Below are 22119 nucleotides of genomic sequence, written 5' to 3' on the forward strand. Positions count from 1 at the left end.
AATTGGCTCAGGTCTGGAAATTAGGGAAAGGATCATGACTTTCCTATTGGAGGTCTGACTTCAGCCTTCTGCTCACCCATTTACGATCCCTTTGGTCATATAAATTAAGGATTATCCTTATTTGGCGGTCCATTTGTTTCCCCCTGGGAGCCCTGTGTTTTATTTCCATTTTCATTGATCCTTTTGAGTCAGGCCATTCAGTCCTCACTGCTCATCATGGTAATTAAGCCTTTCTTGCATCTGAGGGTTAAGTGCTGCCCTCAGACTCTTGCTCTTCCGGGATCCTGTCATCTCCCAGAAAGAAAGAATGAGTTCTGTAGCATCACTTCTGTTATCAGCTCTAGCCCTCTTGGAAGGCAACCAGTCGCCAGTAAGCTGCCTAGACATGCAGATCTCCGCTGAGAGCTTGCTCTCTGAAGACTCAGCCTGCAGCGCCGGGTTAAGCCAAAGTAAATGTAATTTCCTTACTGAAGGGTTTTTAAATGTCTTTTATGTGAGAGTAAAATGTGAATTTTCACCAATAGTAGATAACATTTTGAGTAAAAAGTCTATTTAATAATTTTGTCATGCAGCTTCTTAAACTCCCAAACTGACCTTCACTGGGGCCTTCAGTGTTACTAATAGTAGAGGTGAAAAATATCTCAAAATGTTATCATTTTAACTTTTAATTCTCTAATTATGAACATTTTTATATGACTTTTATAATATTTATATTTTATTTTCTTTTTTTAATATATTTTTTAAAATATTTTCTTTTCTATAAAGTGCTCATTGTTTGCTTAAACATCGCGTTGCTAGTCTTTTGTTGATTTGTAGAAGTTCTGTATATGTGGTGGGAATTGATTCTTTGACTAATATGGTAGAAAATATTTTTTCTTTATTGCTATTTGACATTTGAAGTTAAGAGTCTTCTTTTTCCTCCCTCCTTTCCTCAGACTTCAGTCTTTCCCCCTCCTTTCTTTCTTTATTTCCTGTCATCTTTTCTATCCTAAGCCACTGCGATAACCCTCTAACAATAACAGCCTGGCTTTCATTCCTGTCCCTGGCAGGATTTTTTCTTCATACGGCACATAGAATGGTTTTTTAAAAAGCACACTTGTGAATATTTCACACCCACTGCTTCAAGTACGTCAGTGGTTTCTCGTTGCTCTTAAGATGAGGCGCTAAGCTGGTCACAAGTCTTCTCTAACCTGGGCCCCAGCGGCTCCTGTAGCCCCAGCTCTAGCCACTTCCCCCTCTTTCCTCTCATTGTCAGGCCCGGTTCCCCTCAGGGCTTCACACATAGGCACTTGTTCCTCTTCAAGTCTCTCTAACTCTGCCTGGATGGGAGGCCTGGCGTGCTGCGGTTCTGGGGGTTGCAAAGAGTCAGACACGACTGAGCAACTGAACTGAACTGAACTGAACTCTGCCATGATAATTTCTTGTTCTTCAGATCTAAGCTTAAATGACACCACTGGAGGGACAGCTTTTCTACCCCTCAGATGAGGCCTCTGTCTTATGCTCGTGTTGCATCCTGTGATAACCTTTATAGTCCCTGACCCAACTACCTGGTATACATAATTAACCATTTGCTTAGTTAACTTTTTGCATCTCCTGCTAGAGTCTAATCTCTGTGCTGTCAGAAATTCTCTCTCCCTTTCACCCTCTGTTTGCATTCCTAGCACCTAACAAAGAACCTGGCACAGAGTGGATGCTCAGTAAATAATTGGTTAAAAACTATTGAAAGGTTTGAGAATTAGGCAGTAGAAAAAAATGATAAAGATTTTTGTACTATGCCGATAAATTTATACTGTATGCTAGAGAAAAAGAAGAGTCATTGAAACATTTAATAACAGAGATAGTTTTATGTTTGCTCTGTTCTTCCCTCTCTTCTTACGGAATGCTGGATTTTCAATCAATAATTGTTTCTTGGATTCTTTTCTTCATATGACCAGGAATCTGCATGAGTACAAGTGGGGCATCTGTAATTCTTTAATTAAAATGAAATGTGTTTTTTCTCCATTGGTTTAGGGAATGGATTTTAAAGTCAGAGCAATATCTCTATATATCTGACTTTTAAATTTTATTTTCTGCAAGTAATTTGAAAAAGAGACTTGCTGTTTCTTCTCAATACTCACCCAATCAAAAAACATGCAGTGGTCCAAGTCATACAACAATGTTTATGAAACAGGTCAACATCACTGGGTTAGGAATCAGATTTGAGTGGTAATAAGAAGGGCTTGGCAACCCACTCTAGTATTCTTGCCTGGAGAATCCCCATGGACAGAGGTGTCTGGAAGGCTACAGTCCATGGGGTCAAAAAGAGTCAGACATGACTGAGCGACTAAACACAGAACAGCAACATACTCAGTGGGTTTCCTTGGTGGCTCTGTGGTAAAGAACCCCTCTGTCAATGCAGGAGATGTGGATTTGATTCTTAGGTTGGGAAGATCCCCTGTAGAAGGAAATGGCAACCCACTCCAGTATTCTTCCCTGGGAAATCCCATGGACAGAGGAGCTCGGCGGGCTACAGTCCACAGAGTCACAAAAGTGTTGGATACGACTTAGCAACTAAAGAACAACATGCTCATTGCTACTTTTGTGAAAGAGGGAAAACCCCTATGTGAGTGTCAGGTCTTAAAGAAAAAAATCTATTTGTTGTCTTACATTTTTAAATCTAGAAATTATTAGATAATGATCTAATAATATACATGGTAATAATAAAAATAAAGACAGATAAACAATAAGCAGAAACTATGTCTCTGTGCTTCTTTACAGAGTAGCTCAGTAATTTCTGTTTTAATATTAGTACCTACTTTCATCTGTGTAATGCTTTTCATGTTCAAATTACTTATCCAAAATTAAGTAATTAATCTTACTACTAGACCATGCAAAGCAGATAAGGAGTATTTTCATTTTACAGATTAAGGCAAATGTACCATATTCCAAGTGATTAATGTTTCAAAAATCTCCAGTACCAAATGGTCTATGTTCCTTTGGAAGCATGTGGAAATCCACATTTACATAGTAATTATGTGTTCAATTGTGCTGAGGAAGCAAGTGGCAGGCCCAGATAATCTTCCAAAAAAAAAAAAAAATACTGGTAATATTCAAAACAGAGGAGAGCAGTTTTTCATTCCTGTTGAATGATAATATTATTATTCATACATGGTGTTTTCTTCCTCAGAAGTTCTCTAAAGCTGAAACAAAAACAAAAACCCCAAACCACACAAAGCTTGGTAAATGCTGTTTAATGTACAGAATCAATGCAATGAGATGTTGAATTTGCATCTTGACAAGTGCAAAAGAAGTCACAGTCTATTTGGAGATAACAATGATGCACAGCCATTTCCTTATCATTTGGTACATGCAGAGTAGTATTGGCTTCCCTCATAGCTCAGCTGGTAAAGAATTCTCCTGCAATGCGGGAGACCTGGGTTCCATCCCTGGGTTGGGAAGATCCCCTGGAGAAGGGATAAGCTACCCACTCCAGTATTCTTGGGCTTCCCTTGTGGCCCAGTTGGTAAAGAATCTGCCTGCAATGCGGGAGACCTGGTTTTGATCCCTGGGTTGGAAAGATCCCCTGGAGAAGGGAAAGGCTACCCACTCCAGTATTCTGGCCTGGAGAATTCCATGGAGTGTATAGTTCATGGAGTCACAAAGAATCGGACATGACTGACCAACTTTCACTTTTCTTTACTTTCACTTTGGTAGTTTTGGGCTGCATTCTGGTTGCTATTAATACACCTTCTTCATGAATAAATTTTTTGTGAGGAGAATATGTGTTTGAAAGTAAATGATAAAATATTGTTAGAAAGTAATTCTTTAGCCTTACATTGTGGAAGGCCTCTGATAAATATGTCATTTCTTTTTCTTAAATAGACATAGTACTTTCCCTCTTTTTTTCATGGTGGAGAGACAAGTCCTAACCATTAGTGGAAAAATGAGAAAACTTTCTCTATCGATCCATTATTTTCTCAATGCAGTGTTCCACTGTATTCAGAAGAAAGGCCATCCCCATTCAAAAATAGAAAAGAAGGGTTGATGGTATTTTAGTTCAGTGAGAACAGTTCCTTCAACACTGCCTGATACTGTGCAAAAGTGCCAGAAATATCCCTATTTATAGATTCAGGAACTTCTGTTTCTGGTAATATGGTGTACCAGATATCTGGAATAACTCTTCTTGTAAAGGACATCTGCAAGTCCAGTATAATATTTTTTAAAATTAATGTTTAGATGAACCACTAGGCAAATAAGGGAAATTACTGGAGAAAGGACAAGAAGGCAAAGGACAGTCAGTGTCACTGTCATGAGCTGTGAGAGGACCATGGAGACCAGTCTTGGGACATGCACAACGTGAAAGATTGGGCCATAAAGCTAAATCCTCCACATCCTCGGTGGGTAGACCAGAAAAATCCCTGTCTCCTGGAGGGTGATGCACGGATTCTTGCCTATCTCTGCCATGGCTCTTGGAAAAGCAGGAGAAAACCTGTCTCCTGAGAAGTCTCTATGAGGCCCACGCTACTAAAGTTTTTTCCTTTATTGATTGGCGGAGGGGGGGGGGTGTGTGTCCCAAATCCATACTATTATGGATTGAAAAACCTTTGAAAACTTAAGTGCTCTCGGGTTTTGGGTTTTCTCATGCACTAACCAAAATCAAAGGCAAATCTATCTAGAGGAATTCATTACAAACTCAAGCTTCAGTGCAGTCATTCAGATAGAATTCCTATTTTTGTAAGCAGATAATAAAAATCATAAAATATATGTAGAACCATGCACATGCATGCTAAGTCACTTCAGTTGTGTCTGACTCCTTGTGACCCTATGGACCATAGCCCACCAGGCTCCTCTGTCCATGGGGTTCTCCAGGCAAGAATAGTGAAGTGGGTTGCTGTGCCCTCCTCCAGGGGATCTTCCTGACCCAAGGGTCAAAAACTGCATCTCTTAAGTCTCTTGCATTAGCAGGTGGATTTTTTTTTTTAACACCACTAGAGCCAACTGGGAAGTCCAGAACCATGAGCAAAGGCCAGTAAAAATAAACTACAGAATCAGACAAGCAAAAACTGGGCATTGGAATTTATCAGATGCCAAATGTAAGAAAGAATATTTAATATTTTTAAAGAAGATGCAGGATACTATCATAAATACCACAGAAGACAATAGTCTACCAAAAATAAACAATCAGATTTTAAAAAAGAACTACAAGGACTTCTGGAAATTATATATGTGTATATATATATAAATTTATATATATATGTATATATAAATGTATATGTATATATATATATAAAAATTTATGAGAAACCCAAAGGACCACTTACATAGCAGACTTGACATGATAAGGGAAGGAAAGGAAAGGAATGTAACATGTCTTGAGTAATTGAGGTGTAAAGTTGGAAATATGAAAGAGAGGTGCATGATATGTAAGACAGAGTAAGAAGGCATTATCTCTATCTAATTGGAGTGCATGAGGGGGACTAGAGAAAAGGAGGAAGAGACCATATTCTGAAGAAATAGTAGTGAGGATTATACAAAATGATGAAAATATGATACTCAAATCCTAGAGTCCCAATGAACCCCTAGAAGAATCTATAAAATTAAATCCACACTGAAATCTATCCTAGTGCAATTGTAGAACCTCAAAGACAAATGAAGATCTTAAAAGCTGCAAGGTAATTGTTTACAGTTAATTTCTATATAGTAACAATAGGAGCCAGAAGACATTGTAATAAAACTTTGAACAACTGAGATAAAATCACTGTTAATCTGTGGGACTTCCCTGAGAGTCCAGTGGTTAAGACTCCATGGTTCCACTTCAGGGAGCAGGGGTTCCATCCTTGGTTTGGGAGCTAAGATTCCTTATGCCGTGCAGCATGGCCAAAAAACAAAACAAAACAAAATAAAGTTAATGTTGATCTAGAATTCTATGCCATGTGAAACTCTCTCAAGAACAATTGTATAATAGATGCTTATTAGAGGAAATTGTTGAAGATTTACTTCAAGAGAAAGCAAAATCTCAGAAGGAAGAGCTGAGAGGTAAAGGTGAGCAAAGAACATGGTAACCATGAAATCTAAATAACCGTTAAATATATTAAACATCAATAACTATATCTAATTTGTGGGGTAAGAAAGATAAAGCTAAGTTAAAATACCGGGAAACTGTAGCTTTCAAGATGAGCAGGCATAGCTTGAATTAAGATAGTCATTGTTTAGTCGTTAAGTTGTGTCTGACTCCTTTTGCAACCTCATAAACTGTAGCCCAGCAGGCTCCTCTGTCCATGGGATTTCCCTGGCACGCATTCTGGCGTGAGTAGTCATTTCCTTCTCCAGGGTAAAGTAGTTATAGTCCTTATAATAATTGAGAGGAGGGGAAGAGTATTATATCATCTGATATTAAGATAAATATCCATTTTGTATTTTAGGGTAATCGCTAAAATAACAGAATTAGAGCATAAAATTTCCAACATATTCAAGAAGAAATATGAAATGAGAGCTATACTTATGTAAATTCGGTCAATTCATTTAAGCTGTCAGTACACTGAGTACTTTGCACAGTCTGTTTTTCACACATTAAAGCAAAATATTTTATTTAACCCTCTTTCTCTTCTTCTGTCTTTTCCTCTCTCCTTTTCTTTTTTCTCTCCTTAATTATTCTTTGGGTATTTTATATGTCGTAGGGTTTAGGTAGATGCTGTGAATTCAGGGATAAATAAGACAAAGCTTTGTTTTCAGCAGTTCAATGCCCTCCTACTCTCTGATGAAACAAAGAAGAAATAGTTTTGATCCATGGGAATGAGTGTAGTTATAAAGAGGGCAACTATGAGAAAGAAGAGAAGATTAGGATGATACAGGACCCAGAGCTACCAAAATAGCTCTGAGCTGCAGTTATGAGAGTGATATAGATAGTATGTATTGACCTGGAAACCACATTTAAAATTTTCTTATTATTTTAAATATTTATTTATATTTATTTATTTGGCTGCCCTAGGTGTTAGTTGCAGATGTGGGACCTTTAGTTGTGGCATACAAGATCTATTTTCCTGACCTGGGATTGAACCTGGGTGCCCTGTGCATTAGGAATGCAGAGTCTTAGCCTCTAGACCACCAGGGAAACCCCTGGAAACCACGTTTGAGCATTTAATACAACTTTAATATTTTCCTTGAAAAGAGTGATCAAGTTGAAAAAATGAAAGAACTAGGTACCAACTTTCTGTGGATTTTCCCCTCCCTAGGATTTGTAGAATACTTATTATATGTGACTCAGAGGTTAAAGCATCTGCCCGCAATGCGGGAGACCTGGGTTCGACCCCTGGGTCGGGAAGATCCCCTGGAGAAGGAAATGGCAACCCACTCCAGTATTCTTGGCTGGAGAATCCCATGGACGGAGGAGCCTGGTGGGCTACAGTCCACGGGGTCGCAAAGAGTCGGGCTGACTGAAGCGACTTCACATTCACTTTATTATATGCTAAGTACTTTGAACTATTTCATGCTCTCAAATAATGTATGAGGTAGGTACGGCTATTGTCACCCTGCTTATTTAACTTATATGCAGAATACATCATGCGAAATGCCGGGCTGGATGAAGCACAAGCTGGAATCAAGATTGTCAGGAGAAATATCAATAACCTCAGATACACAGATGACACCACCCTTATGGCAGAAAGTGAAGAACTAAAGAGCCTCTTGATCAAAGTGAAAGAGGAGAGTGAAAAACTTGGCTTTCAAGCTCAGCATTCAGAAAACTAAGGTCATGGCATCCGGTCTCATCACTTCATGGCAAATAGAAGGGGAAACAGTGGAAACAGTGGCTGACTTTATTTTTTTGGGCTCCAAATCCCTGCAGATGGTGACTGCAGTCATGAAATTAAAAGATGCTTGCTCCTTGGAAGAAAAGCTATGACCAACCTAGACAGCATATTAAAAAGCAGAGACTTGACTTTACCAACAAAGGTCCATCTAGTGAAAGCTATGGTTTTCCAGTAGTCTTGTATGGATGTGAGAGTTGGACTATAAAGAAAGCTGAGCACCGAAGAATTGATGCTTTTGAACTGTGGTGCGGGAGAAGACTCTTGAGAGTCTCTTGGACTGCAAGGAGATCCAACCAGTCAATGCTAAAGGAGATCAGTCCTGAATATTCATTGAAAGGACTGATGCTGAAGCTGAAACTCCAATACTTTGGCCACCTGGTGTGAAGAACTGGCTTATTAGAAAAGACCCTGATGCTGGGAAAGATTGAAGGCAGGAGGAGAAGGGGAGAGGATGAGATGGTTGGATTGCATCACTGATGCGATGGACATGAGTTTGAGTAGGCTCCGGGAGTTGGTGATGGACAGGGAAGCCTGGCGTGCTGCAGTCCATGGGGTCTCAAAGAGTCGGACACGACTGAGTGACTGACTGAACTGAACAGTTATTGTCTCTATTTCAAAGATGGAGAAATCCAGGCTTGACTGGGCAAAGTGACTTGCACAAGAACTGATTCCAAAACATAGATCGTAAGTGAACAGAAAGGAAGATATGCTCAAACAAGTTTGGGATGTATAGGATTAAGGAAAGCTAAGCATGCAACTTTCCTGCTGTGTTTTTCAGATGTTTTATATGTCCCTAAAATTCCCCCATGACTCAGCAGGTAAAGAATCTGCCTGCAATGCAGGAGACACAGGAGACTAGGGTTTGATCCCTGGGTTGGCAAGATCCCCTGGAGGAGGAAATGGCAACCCACTCCAGTATTCTTGCTTGGACAATCCTATGGACAGAGGAGCCTGGTGGGGCACAGTCCAATGGGTCACAGAGGGTCAGACATGACTGAGCGACTAAGCACAGCACAAAGGGAAGCTGTGGACTTTCTTGGTGGCTCAGATGGTAAAGAATATGCTTGCCATGCAGGAAACTCAGGTTTGATTCCTGAGCAACTAACTCACACACAGTATGCACCATTTCCCAAACTCGTGGACCTGGTGTTTGACCAGCACAACCTATGGGATACAATCCAAATGCAAATTTATTTTTGTCTCCTACCATCTCTCTACAATTTTTTTTCACAGGGGATGAAAACTTGACAGGGCTAGATTTTCTGGTCTCTTAGTTAAAAAAAAAATTGATTTACTTTAAGCTGGATGCAGCATCTTAGGTCAGTTATTAAAATCTTTCCTCCTCCCCCAGCTTGAGCTCACCGTGGGGCAGTATCTCTCTGTCCCCCTCCTCACTACTTTTACAAGGTCTTCAGTATGAGCAGAAAGAGGCAAGGATGGAGTGGAAGAGGGGCAAAATTCTTTTTTTAAACTTTTAATTTTGTATGGAGTATAGCTAATTAGTGATGTTGTGATAGTTTCAGCAGCAAAGGGACTCAGCCATAATTATACACATATCCATTCTCCCTCAAACTCCCCTCCCATCCAGGCTGCCACCTAACATTGAGCAGAATTCCCTATGCCATACAGCAGGCCCTTGTGAGTTATCCATTTTAAATGTAGCAGTGTGTGCATGTCCATCCCAGACTCCCTGACTATCACTTCAAAGGGGGATAGAAAACTCTTAGTTTACATTGCCCTAGCAGGGCTTTCTGCTGAGTTTGGCAGGTGTCTGATGCTAGATCTTTCTCTCTGGGACTTTGGAGGCTTCCCTGCCTCTTTTCTGAAGCAGACAGTGATGTTCTATTTTTCCTGCTGCGGTTTCCCCTCTCAGCCTTGGTTTCTGCTGATCTGCTTTATGTAAACTCACTGTGTTGAGGCCTATCACTCTTGCAGGTGGTCCTCTTACCAAGTTTAATTGGCTGCAGACCACTTTTTTTTTTTTCAGGTGGCTCACTTCTGGAATTCATCTACCCACTGAAGTATATCAACCTACTCTTTGGCTTGACAAACTTGAGGTCTTGAGATCAAGCCAAGGTAGCCACTTGCCCCTCTTCCCTGCCACAGCAGCCAAGCCTGGCTTCATGCTTATTGTTTATTCAAGTGGGACTCACCCTCTGGTTAACTGTGTGCCCAACTACAATAGTGACATGCCCTCTGACTGGTAATATTAAAACCACTTTCATGGACTTGAAATGAAGCACAAGCACCTCTCCATCCTTTTCAGTTCTCTTTGGTGATGATGATTTCATGGAGGACATTTTTTCCATGGATGGAGGGGCAGGGGATGGTTTGGGGATGATTCAAGTGTATTAATTGTGCACTTTATTTCCATTGTTATTCCATCAGCTCTACCTCAGATCATCAGGCATTTGATCCTGCAGTTTGGGGACCCCTACCCTAGAGGGTCTCTTGAAATAAATCCTTTTCATGAATCTTTATTCTATTTTATTGAATCTAAGAGACCATCTATGTTAGTTACCTATGGCTGCATAATAAATTATTCCCCAAATTAGCAGACATTTATTAACACACACGGTGTCTAAAGCTCAGGAAACCTGGAGCAACATAAGATTCTGGTTCAGGGTCTATTGTGAGGTGGTAGTCACTGTGTCACCCATGCAGCAGTGACCTGTCACCTTCACCAGGGCTGGAAGAGCTGCTTCCAAGGGGGCTTACTCAGAAGGTTGCTAACGAGAGGCTTCAGTTCCTGGCTGGCTGTTAACAAAAGGTCTTAGTTCCTTGCCATATGAACTCTCCACAGCGTTGTTCACAACATAGCAGCTTACTTTCTCAGAGTGGAAAGTGAGTGATGTGAGACAGAGATACCAAGACAAAAGCACCAGCATCCTTTGTAACCTCGTCTTGGGAATGACAAACTATCACTTCTACTCTATTCTGTTGGATACACAGACCACCCTGGTATGGTGTTGGAGGGGTCAAGGCTGTGAATGCCAGGACGTAGGGCTCACTGGGAGCCACTGAATACTGGCGACCACACTGTCTATTGTGAACACACCATTTATTTTATAGACCACTAGAAAAGAAAAGAAAAAATGTTGAGGGTTATGATATGAAATCAAGTTTAAAACATATCTAATCTCAGAAATGTTACAAGGTGAAAGAAATGAGTGCTACAATTGACGACATGTAGAGAAATCTCCCTGTGGGAAAGAATGTTTTGAAATCATAAAGTTGATTTCTGATTATCTTCACTGAATCTGCCTTTTGGTTCATCCATCCTCCACATTTTTTCTTGAACTATTATCAGGCATTAATTTTCTGCTGACTCCTTTTTGGGTTATTCTAGTTTGAATGCTAGTTAGTTCTCTCTGCTTGTTTCTATGGTTTAAATCCCTTTATTATGAAATATTAACAGAATGCCAACATTGAGCAGAACTTCATGAAATTACAGTAGGGCATAGGTGGTCTTTAAGTGATTCTGTAATCTCATTTCCTAGAGAGGATAAGATAGCAAATATAATGAAAATATCCACTTAACTGGATGGTAGAACAAATTTTTTTTTTAAATTTTAAATAAGCAATTTGAAATATTAGTTCAAATATTTAAATAGCATCTTTGAGGATCTTATAAACTATACAGTTTTTAACACTTTTTATTTAAAATGTCTACTTAGGTGAATTCAGGTTGATAGTCATTGCCATTTTAGTATCATCCACCAAGGTAATTTGATACTTTAAAATTATAACGAAGTTCAAACATTTACATTGGATATTTATAACTATTTTTCAAGTTATAGGGTGATTTGCAGGGGAGGATGTGTGTATAGTTGAAAGCCTGCACTCTGAAGTCAGGCAAAGCTAGGCTGAATATTGATTTCATTAATAACTAGTGGTATAATTGAGTTCATGTTACTCTCTTTGAGCTTTAGCTACTTCTTCTGTAAAGTAAGGATGATGTTACCCACTCTGTTAAGAAGTAGTGAGGATTAAATAAAATATGTATTTAAAGCCCTTGCCCATTTCCTGGCACACAGTGGTCCTAACAAATGGTAGTTATTTTTGTTATTTACCAATAGGCAGTGTAGAATTTGATGTGTTTTTCTGACTTCATATCTGTCTAGGGTTTTAAGAGCATTCTTTAGAGAAAGTGGGATTTTGGGTGTTGAGCAAAGTTCATACTCTGCCTGCACTTGTACTCTGAAAAAGACTTAAAAATCCAGTGGCCGATCAGTTATTCTGAATACAGGTGCTTTGATCGTAATCAGTTCAGTTCAGTTCAGTTCAGTCGCTCAGTTGTGTCTAACTCTTTGCTACACTGTGGACTGCAGCATGCCGGGCCTCCCTGTCCATCACCAACTCCTGGAGTTTACTCAACTCATATCCGATGAGTCGGTGATGCCATCCAACCATCTCATCCTCTGTCGTCCCCATCTCCCATCTTCAATCTTTCCCAGCATCAGGGTCTTTTCCAATGAGTCAGTTTTTTGTATCAGGTGGCCAAAGTATTGGAGTTTCAGCTTCAACATCAGTCCTTCCAACAAACACTCAGGACTGAGCTCCTTTAGGATGGACTGGTTGGATCTCCTTGCAGTCCAAGGGACTCTCAAGAGTCTTCTCCAACACCACAGTTCAAAAGCATCAATTCTTCGGCGCTCAGCTTTCTTTTTAGTCCACCTCTCACATCCATACATGACTACTGGAAAAACTATAGCTTTGACTAGACGGACTTTTGTTGGTAAAGTAATGTCTCTGCTTTTTAAAATGCTGTCTAGGTTGGTCATAGCTTTTCTTCCAAGGAGCAAGCATCTTTTAATTTCAAGGCTGTAGTCACCATCTGCAGGGATTTTGGAGCCCCCCAAAATAAAGTCTCTCATTGATTCCATTGTTTCCCCATCTATTTGCCATGAAGTGATGGGACCGGATGCCAAGATCTTAGTTTTCTGAATGTTGATTGTAATAAAAATGTACATTTAAGGACGAGAATGTAGGAATTCCTGGTTAGTTAGGAAATCAGTGGTTAGTTCTCAGTGCTTTCACTGCAGGACCCTAGTTCAGTGCCTGGTGGGGGAACCAAGATGCTGCATGCTACACAGAAAGGCAAAAACAAACAAAATAAAACACCCCCAACACCCCTCACCAACCAAAATCAAACAACAAAACAACAAGGAATGCTGACAAGAAAAGAAATACAAAAATTTTTTGAAAGAAATATTTGAAACATAGGAATTTTTAGCATGACTTAGTTTAGACTGAGTCTAGAAAAAAATTTTACCTGTGACATAGATTTAAAATACAACTCTCTGCGGGATGTCTATGTGGGACATTGCTGTGGAAGAAATGAGTTCGAGAAGGAAAGCCATAGGTTAGGCCCAGTGCTTGAGTCATAAAACTGGGTCATTTGAAGAAGGTCTTAGAAAAACTGAAATCTCCAACAGACAAAACAGATATATTTTTAGTAGTTTAGTGAAAATTTCTTTTCATTTGGAAAGTAGGAAAATATTTGGAGTTATTTGGTATATATAGTATATATATGTATATAAACTTTTATATATATATAAACTTAACAAAAATGAACTAAACCAATACATGCAGCTTCCAGAAACACATTTCTATATCAGAAGTCATGTTTGAACTAATAGTCATTTTGTTTTAGGACTACCACTGTATTATCTACCATTAAACCCAGCAAGCATTGTTGTGGGAAGTTAAACTCTATTAGGAAAAAGGGGGATTTTATCAGTCCTTAATCTTTTGAAAAAAAATTTATTTGGCTGATCTGGGTCTTGGTTGCAGCATGCAGAATCTTAGTTTCTTCTGTGGAAAATTCTGAAAGAGATGGGAATACCAGACCACCTGACCTGCCTCCTGAGAAATCTGTATCCAGGTCAGGAAGCAACAATTAGAACTGGACATGGAACAACAGACTGGTTCCAAATAGGAAAAGGAGTCTGTCAAGGCTGTATATTGTCACCCTGCTTACTTAACTCATATATGCAGAGTACATCATGAGAAATGCTGGGCTGGATGAAGCACAAGCTGGAATCAAGATTGCTGGGAAAAATATCAATAACCTCAGATATGCAGATGACACCACCCTTATGGCAGAAAGTGAAGAAGAACTAAAGAGCTTCTTGATGAAAGTGAAAGAGGAGAGTGAAAAAGTTGGCTTAAAGCTCAACATTCAGAAAACTAAGACCATGGCATCTGGTCCCATCACTTCATGGCAGATAGATAGGGAAACAGTGGAAACAGTGGCTGACTTTATTTTTTGGGCTCCAAAATCCCTGCAGATGATGATTGCAGCCATTTAATTAAAAGACGCTTACACCTTTTAAGGTAAGTTATGACCAACCTAGACAGCATGTTAAAAAGCAGAGACATTACTTTGCCAGCAACGGTCCGTCTAGTCAAGGCTATAGTTTTTCCAGTGGTCATGTATGGATGTGAGAGGTGGACTATAAAGAAAGCTGAGTGCCAAAAAATTGATGCTTTTGAACTGTGGTGTTGGAGAAGACTCTTGAGAATCCCTTGGACTGCAAGGAGATCCAACCAGTCCATCCTAAAGGAGCTCAGTCCTGAGTGTTTGTTGGAAGGACTGATGTTGAAGCTGAAACTCCAGTACTTTGGCCACATGATGTGAAGAACTGACTCATTTCAAAAGACCCTGATGCTGGGAAAGTTTGAGGGCAGGAGGAGAAGGGGACGACAGAGGATGAGATGGCTGGATGGCATCACTGACTCAAAGGATGTGAGTTTGAGTAAACTCCAGGAGTTGGTGATGGACAGGGAGGCCTGGTGTGCTGCAGTCCACAGGGTCGCAAAGAGTCGGACATGACTGAGCGACTGAACTGAACTGAACTGACCAGGGATCAAACCCAAGCCCCCTGCATTGGGAGCATGGAGTCCTAGCCACTGGACCACCAGTGAAATCTCTATCTGTTCTTACTCTTGTTGACCTCTTTGCTGTTTTCAGAGCCTCTAAGTTTTGACTCATTCTTTTCTTGACTTGCACTATCTAAATGCCCACTTGCCCCTGTCCTCTTGTGGTGGTGCCTCTTCCTACTGACATTGAATGTGGGCTTAGTCCTCGACACTCTGCTATTTCCTCACCAGTCTCTCCTTATGAGGCTCTCTGAGATGCTCCTCAATCTTCTGGCCTTGATGCTTTCCACTGAGATTTATTTCTTCACCTCCGTCTGCCAGCTGGGCATACTTCCTAAAGCCAGCTATGGTTGAGTCACTGAAGTCAGCATTAGCTTTTCTCTCTCCCTTGTCTCCAAATCAAATGAGTCACAGTTTCTCTCTTCTGATTCATCTTTTCAGATTAACAGGAGTCCAGAGCTCTGGACTCTGGGTTTCTCTTTTTTTTTTTTTTAAGAGAAGGATAAGATGGGCCAGGGCAGGTGGCCAAGCATGATTCAATAGGCAGCTGCCTGCAGGGAGTCTCTGAGTGAGCGCAGACAGCCAGCCTGCCAAGGGCTCCTTCACAAAGATGCTAGACATAGTATGAGCATCCGAGTTAAAAGCAGTGAAAACAAGAGATGTAAGACCTGAAGAGAGGGTCTGAAGTGGAGGGTGGGAAGCGAAGTTTGGTGGAATTCCACCAGCTGTCAGAATATCACCACAGACATTTTCATAAGGCACATTCAGTTTTGTAAAGGGCAAGTTGTCTAAAATGCACTTCCTTTATATGCATATTACAAGTCTCCCCATTGGTTTGTGGATTTCTCAAGTATTCACCTTTTCCATACATCTTGAATACTACTTTCAGATTAATATACACATAATTGTTAGGCGCTCAGTCATGTCTGACTCTTTACAACCCCATAGACTGTGGTCTGCCAGGCTCCTCTCTTCATGGAATTCTCCAGGCGGGAATACTGGAGTGGGTAGTCATTCCCTTCTTCAGGGGATCTTTCCCACCCGGGGATTGAACACAGGTCTCCTATGTTTCAGGCAGGTTCTTTACCATCTGAGCCACCACCAGGGAAGCGCTTTTAGGTTATTTTCCTTAAAATGATCTCTTTACCAATGTGTCTTCCCAGCTCAAAATTTGATTGACTCTCCTTTTCCCATGGGATAGAATGCTTTGCCTGGCAATGGAAGTCTCTCAGACTTAGCTGCTTCTTTATTTTATTTTATTTTATTTTTTTTGAGATTTACCCCTGTTTATTTTTATTTTTATTTATTTTTCCATTTATTTTTATTAGTTGGAGGCTAATTACTTTACAATATTGTAGTGGTTTTTGTCATACATTGACATGAATCAGCCATGGATTTACATGTATTCCCCATCCCGATCCCCCCTCCCACCTCCCTCTCTACCCGATCCCTCTGAGTCTTCCCAGTGCACCAGGCCTGAGCACTTGTCTCATGCATCCAGCCTGGGCTGGTGATCTGTTTCACTCTAGATAATACACATGTTTCGATGCTGTTCTCTCGAAACATCCCACCCTCGCCTTCTCCCACAGAGTCCAAAATTCTGTTCAAAAATATGGAACGCGTCATGAATTTGCATGTCATCCTTGCACAGGGGCCATGCTAATCTTCTCTGTATCATTCCAAATTTAGTATATGTGCTGCCAAAGCGAGCACTTAGCTGCTTCTTATATGGGGTCTGCATTCCAGGAAGGCCAGGCTACTTAATACTCATACTCCACAACAGGTGAAGCCCCACACCACTCTCACTCTCTCCCTCTGTGATTCCCTTCATACAAAATAAAATCTGCAATTTTTTTTTCTTGAATCTAAGCCTCCAGATATTCTGTTTTAAAACCAGAGAAGAAACGCTTGTATTATTGAATAAATGTTAAACCAGAAAGTGATGTGCATTGCAGGTAATACACTAAGACATTGCAAAAAAACAAAAAACGAAAAACAAACAACCTCTCTCCCTTTTAAGTAGCCAAGGAGATAGGACCCATTACATATATGTTTTCAAGATAAACAGTGACTAATACTCAAGAGGACTTGATAGCACCCTTCATCAGACATAGTTCATCCTAACTTCACCCGGTGACTGGGGCAGCTATCTGTTAGCTTATGGGCATCATCCAGAGGAAGAACAAAGTTCTCATATCTTTATGAGGAGTGTGCTTAGTCACTTTAGTCGTGTCCAACTCTTTGCAACCCTATGGACTGTAGCCTGCCAGGCTCCTCTGTCCATGGGATTCTCCAGGCAAGAATACTGGAGTGGGTTGCCATTTCCTTCTCCAGGGGATCTTCCCCACCCAGGGATGGAAATTGTGTCTCTTACATCTCCTGCATTGGCAGGTGAGAGTTTGCGCGTTGGAACAAGCTCCCTACTGAGTTCTGGCTCCTACAGTCCCTCAGGAACTGGAAGAAGAAGGAGCTATTTCCTTGATGTGTATATTTGAAAAAGATGGCTCTCAGGATATTGAGCCATTTCTATGTCATAAAATTGAAAAAAAAAAAAGACTGGCTGACAAAAGACCTATTTAGTGTTTAGGGGGATACATTTTTTTTCTTTAAATTTTTAAAATTTATTCTTGGCTGTTCTGGGGTGCTGGGTCTTCACTGATCTGCCCAGGATTTCTCTAGTTGTGCGGAGCAGGCGCTATTCTTCATTGTGGAACACAGGCTTCTCATTGCGGTGGTTTCGCTCGTTGTGGAGCCCCGGCTCTAGGTGTGTGGGCTTCAGTAGTTGTTCTGCACAGGCTCAGTAGTTGTGGCTCGCAGGCTTAGTTGCTCCATGGCATGTGGGATCTTCCTGGACCAGGGATCGAACCTGTGTCCCCTTCATTGGCAGGTAGATTCTTATCCCGTGCACCACCATGGAAGTCCCTTTAGCGGGATACATTTAAAGAGATGAGAAAGCACTCAGAAGCCTTCTAAGGCATATACCCTGAGAACAACAGAGAGATTCTTTCCCAGTTTTCAACAGGGAGAATGAAGCCTCTTTTTGAAAACTTTGTATTTGACTCATCTGGAAGCACACACAGTGTGAGTGTGTTTTTACAGCACACAGCCACACACTTGAGGGTGCCTGACGATGTCACTCCAGCACTGCCTGGAGACACACAGGTGCAGATCTGGAGGGAAACATGTGTGACATGTGTGTGATACTGACATATTTCAGCACAACCTGGGGACACCTCATATATACCCTGGGGACCTAGTGTGACAGGTGTAGGATGCTGTCATCATGTCATATGTGATAGGTACGAGTTCTCCAGATTTTCTAGACCATAAAAACTATCTACACCTTCAGTAACCTACCACCTAACTGTCATAACCACGAGCAAGGACGTCCACTGCCCTTGCTGACATTTGTTGATTTTTATAATATGCTAAATACTTTAAATATGTTAACTGGTTTAATTCTTATTTAATCCTGTTTATTATTACTTACTGAGTGATAGTCGCTCAGTCGTGTCTGACTCTTTTCGACCCATTGGCTGTAGCCTGCCAGGCCCCTCTATCCATGGAATTCTCCAGGCAAGAACACTGGAGTTGCCATTTCCTTCTCCAGAGGATCTTCCCAACCCAAGGATCAAACCCAGGTCTCCCGCATTGCAGGCAGATTCTTTATTGTCTGAGCTACTGGGGAAGCCCGTTATTACTTACTAACATTATATTAATAGAGAATAAGCAACCTATCCAAAATCATCCTGCTAGTAAATCTAAGCTTGGCCTGCCTTCACTCTTTCCTTTTGTGCCTTAATTCCTTCATCATCTAAATCCTATGGTTGATTTGTGATTGACTGCAGGCACGTGTATGTTTTGTGTACCTACCAGGATATTTCACTCATCTGACAGCAAGGCTTCTGCCTAAAATTCTATGTCCTCAGAGTTTAAAGAGAGTGTCCTAGGAGCAACAGATGCTCAGTCATTATTCACTGCTGTTTGTTGATGCTCCAGTATTTCCAGAATGAAAAAGCAATTGAAGGTTGGCTATTTAAATTATTTTGTCCCACGAACCTATGGACACCTTATCTTTGACAAAGGAGGCAAGGATATACAATGGAAAAAAGACAACCTCTTTAACAAGTGGTGCTGGGAAAACTGGTCAACCACTTGCAAAAGAATGAAACTAGAACACTTTCTAACACCATACACAAAAATAAACTCAAAATGGATTAAAGATCTAAATGTAAGACCAGAAACTATAAAACTCCTAGAGGAGAACATAGGCAAAACACTCTCCGACATAAATCACAGCAAGATCCTCTATGACCCACCTCCCAGAATATTGGAAATAAAAGCAAAACTAAACAAATGGGATCTAATGAAACTTAAAAGCTTTTGCACTACAAAAGAAACTATAAGTAAGGTGAAAAGACAGCCGTCAGATTGGGAGAAAATAATAGCAAATGAAGCAACAGACAAAGGATTAATCTCAAAAATATACAAGCAACTCCTGCAGCTCAATTCCAGAAAAATAAATGACCCAATCAAAAAATGGGCCAGAGAACTAAACAGACATTTCTCCAAAGAAGACATACAGATGGCTAACAAACACATGAAAAGATGCTCAACATCACTCATTATTAGAGAAATGCAAATCAAAACCACAATGAGGTACCATTACACACCAGTCAGGATGGCTGCTATCCAAAAGTCTACAAGCAATAAATGCTGGAGAGGCTGTGGAGAAAAGGGAACCCTCTTACACTGTTGGTGGGAATGCAAACTAGTACAGCCACTATGGAAAACAGTGTGGAGATTCCTTAAAAAACTGGAAATAGAACTGCCATATGACCCAGCAATACCACTTCTGGGCATACACACTGAGGAAACCAGATCTGAAAGAGACACGTGCAACCCAATGTTCATCGCAGCACTGTTTATAATAGCCAGGACATGGAAGCAACCTAGATGCCCATCAGCAGACGAATGGATAAGGAAGCTGTGGTACATATACACCATGGAATTTTACTCAGCCGTCAAAAAGAATTCATTTGAACCAGTCCTAATGAGATGGATGAAACTGGAGCCCCTTATACAGAGTGAAGTAAGCCAGAAAGATAAAGAACATTACAGCATACTAACACATATATATGGAATTTAGAAAGATGGTAACGATAACCCTATATGCAAAACAGAAAAAGAGACACAGAAATACAGAACAGACTTTTGAACTCTGTGGGAGAAGGTGAGGGTGGGATGTTTCAAAAGAACAGCATGTATACTATCTATGGTGAAACAGATCACCAGCCCAGGTGGGATGCATGAGACAAGTGCTCCGGCCTGGTGCACTGGGAAGACCCAGAGGAATCGGGTGGAGAGGGAGATGGGAGGGGGGATCGGGATGGGGAATAAGTGTAAATCTATGGCTGATTCATATCAATGTATGACAAAACCCACTGAAATGTTGTGAAGTAATTAGCCTCCAACTAATAAAAAAATTAAAAAAAAAAAATTATTTTGTCCCACCTGAGTTTTTTAATAGAACAGTTTATATGATAATAATGAGGAAAGTTCTTAGAACACTCCTATCCCAGAATGCTTTTCTCTTTGCATTGCTTCTGTAGGTAAAATACATTTTACCCTAAGCAATTTTGATTTCATTGTGATAGAAATGTGTTTGTAAGTACTGCAAGGGGAAATATAGACCGTATTAATTTTAGCTGTATGTATTTCTGAAGTGAGGGTCTGCAAAGAGTTGATATCTGCCTGTGGAAAAGAATAAAGCTAATGAGAAAATAAATTTTAGTTTTCCACCTTTGGAAAGTACATTAGCAAATAACAACAAAGGCTCAGGAAAGAATTAAAATTCATTACGAAAAGTCTCTTATGCTTGCCTTAATGTGTTTCTCTTCCTAGTATAATTCCTGTTTGCTAAGATTTTCCAATTTTCATAGTCTGCACAGGCTGTTCTCATTTTGATAACACTCCCAGTTGAGTTTCATATAACCTCCGCTGTATCATATACCCTTAAAACTTCCCACCCTTTCATTTATATGCCTGCCAGTCTCTTTTGAAATTTACTTTAGTGAGTGTTAAAAAAATCCTACCTTGAGTGAGTCAGTGAAAGTGAAAGCCACTCAGTTGTGTCCGACTCTTTTTGATCCCATGGACAGTACAGTCCATGGAATTCTCCAGGCCAGAATACTGGAGTGGGTAGCCTTTCCCTTCTCCAGGGGATCTTCCCAACCTGGGGATCGAACCCAGGTTTCCCACATTGCAGGTGGATTCTTTACCAGCTGAGCCACAAGGGAAGCCCAAGAACTGGAGTGGGTAGCCTATCCCTTCTACAGTGGATCTTCCCCACCCAGGTATTGAACCGGGGCCTTCTGCATTGCAGGCGGATTCTTTACCAACTGAGCTATTAGGGAAGTGTACACTTCAAGTACCCTAAAGAAATCTATGTCCTGATTGGTTTGCCAAGAGTGCCAATGAAATTAATATATGTGGTGTTTAAAAATGTGTAATATTCACTTTGCAAAAAAGAAATAAGCTATTCTGATTTTGTAAAGTATTTTTATAGGCACACTAGGAACCAGATAGTCGTTTAAAAAATTTCATTATTCACATCTTTGGTAAGTATAGTGGAGTGAAGGGCAAGAAAGATATCATTACCCTAAATCAAATAAAAAACTGACTAATAATGTACATAAAGTACTTGGCATATGATATTGTAATTCAACAGATGATGACAGTGATTGTTTTCGTTGTTGTGATTGTCCTTACTAAAGCCATGGCAGTTAAGTGATCAGCAGAGTTGAATATATCTTCAGGTAAAGATTGAAGTATTTGAAAGAGTCTCTTTTAAACCAGTGCTTCCAGTCTAACATTAGATTATTTCCACATGTTAAACATTGCCTTCTGTTTTTATCTTCTTTAAAAATGCAAGTATTCTTGGAGTGTAGTACATTCAGTATAGTACCTTGTCTACCAAAAAAATAAAGTTAGGAGGCTGCAAATAAGAAAAGATTGATTGTCTTAAGAATTGCAATTTGAGAGGCATAGATTCAGGTAACTTTGAAAGATGATTCGGGGAAGAAAGAGGGTCAAAGGTTTATAAAAATAAAAAGCTAGAAAGTTGTGAAAAGTTGCCTGACAAGAACTGTGATTGACTGATGCAAATAAGAAAAGATTTGTCTTTAAGGAATCACGAATTGTGTTCGGGTAGGGTCTGATAAATAGATAGATTATCATGTGTTATTTTAGGGTCTGGTAAGGATCTTGCAGGGCTTCCCCGGTGGCTCAGTGATAAAGAATCTGCTTCCCAATACAGGAGGCGTGAGTTCAATCCCTGGATCGGAAAGATCCTCCTGGAGAAGGAAATGGCAACCCACTGCATTATTCCTGCCTGGGAAATCCCGTGGACAGAGGAACCTGGTGGGCTACAGTCCATGGGATTGCA

The 22119-nt window shown here is 40.4% G+C and overlaps 1 protein-coding gene and 1 non-coding gene across 2 annotated transcripts in view; one reads left to right on the forward strand and one right to left on the reverse strand.

Moving 5' to 3' along the window:
* The window catches only part of MAPK10 (mitogen-activated protein kinase 10), a 593150-nt gene that overhangs the window by 154760 nt on the left and 416271 nt on the right, over positions 1-22119 (forward strand). The window lies entirely within an intron of this gene.
* Positions 16279-16385, reverse strand: LOC122696702. Its single transcript, XR_006341832.1, has one exon. It is a non-coding gene; the product is annotated as a U6 spliceosomal RNA (small nuclear RNA).

Source organism: Cervus elaphus, chromosome 6, assembly GCF_910594005.1.
Source record: "Cervus elaphus chromosome 6, mCerEla1.1, whole genome shotgun sequence".
Lineage (NCBI taxonomy): Eukaryota > Metazoa > Chordata > Mammalia > Artiodactyla > Cervidae > Cervus > Cervus elaphus.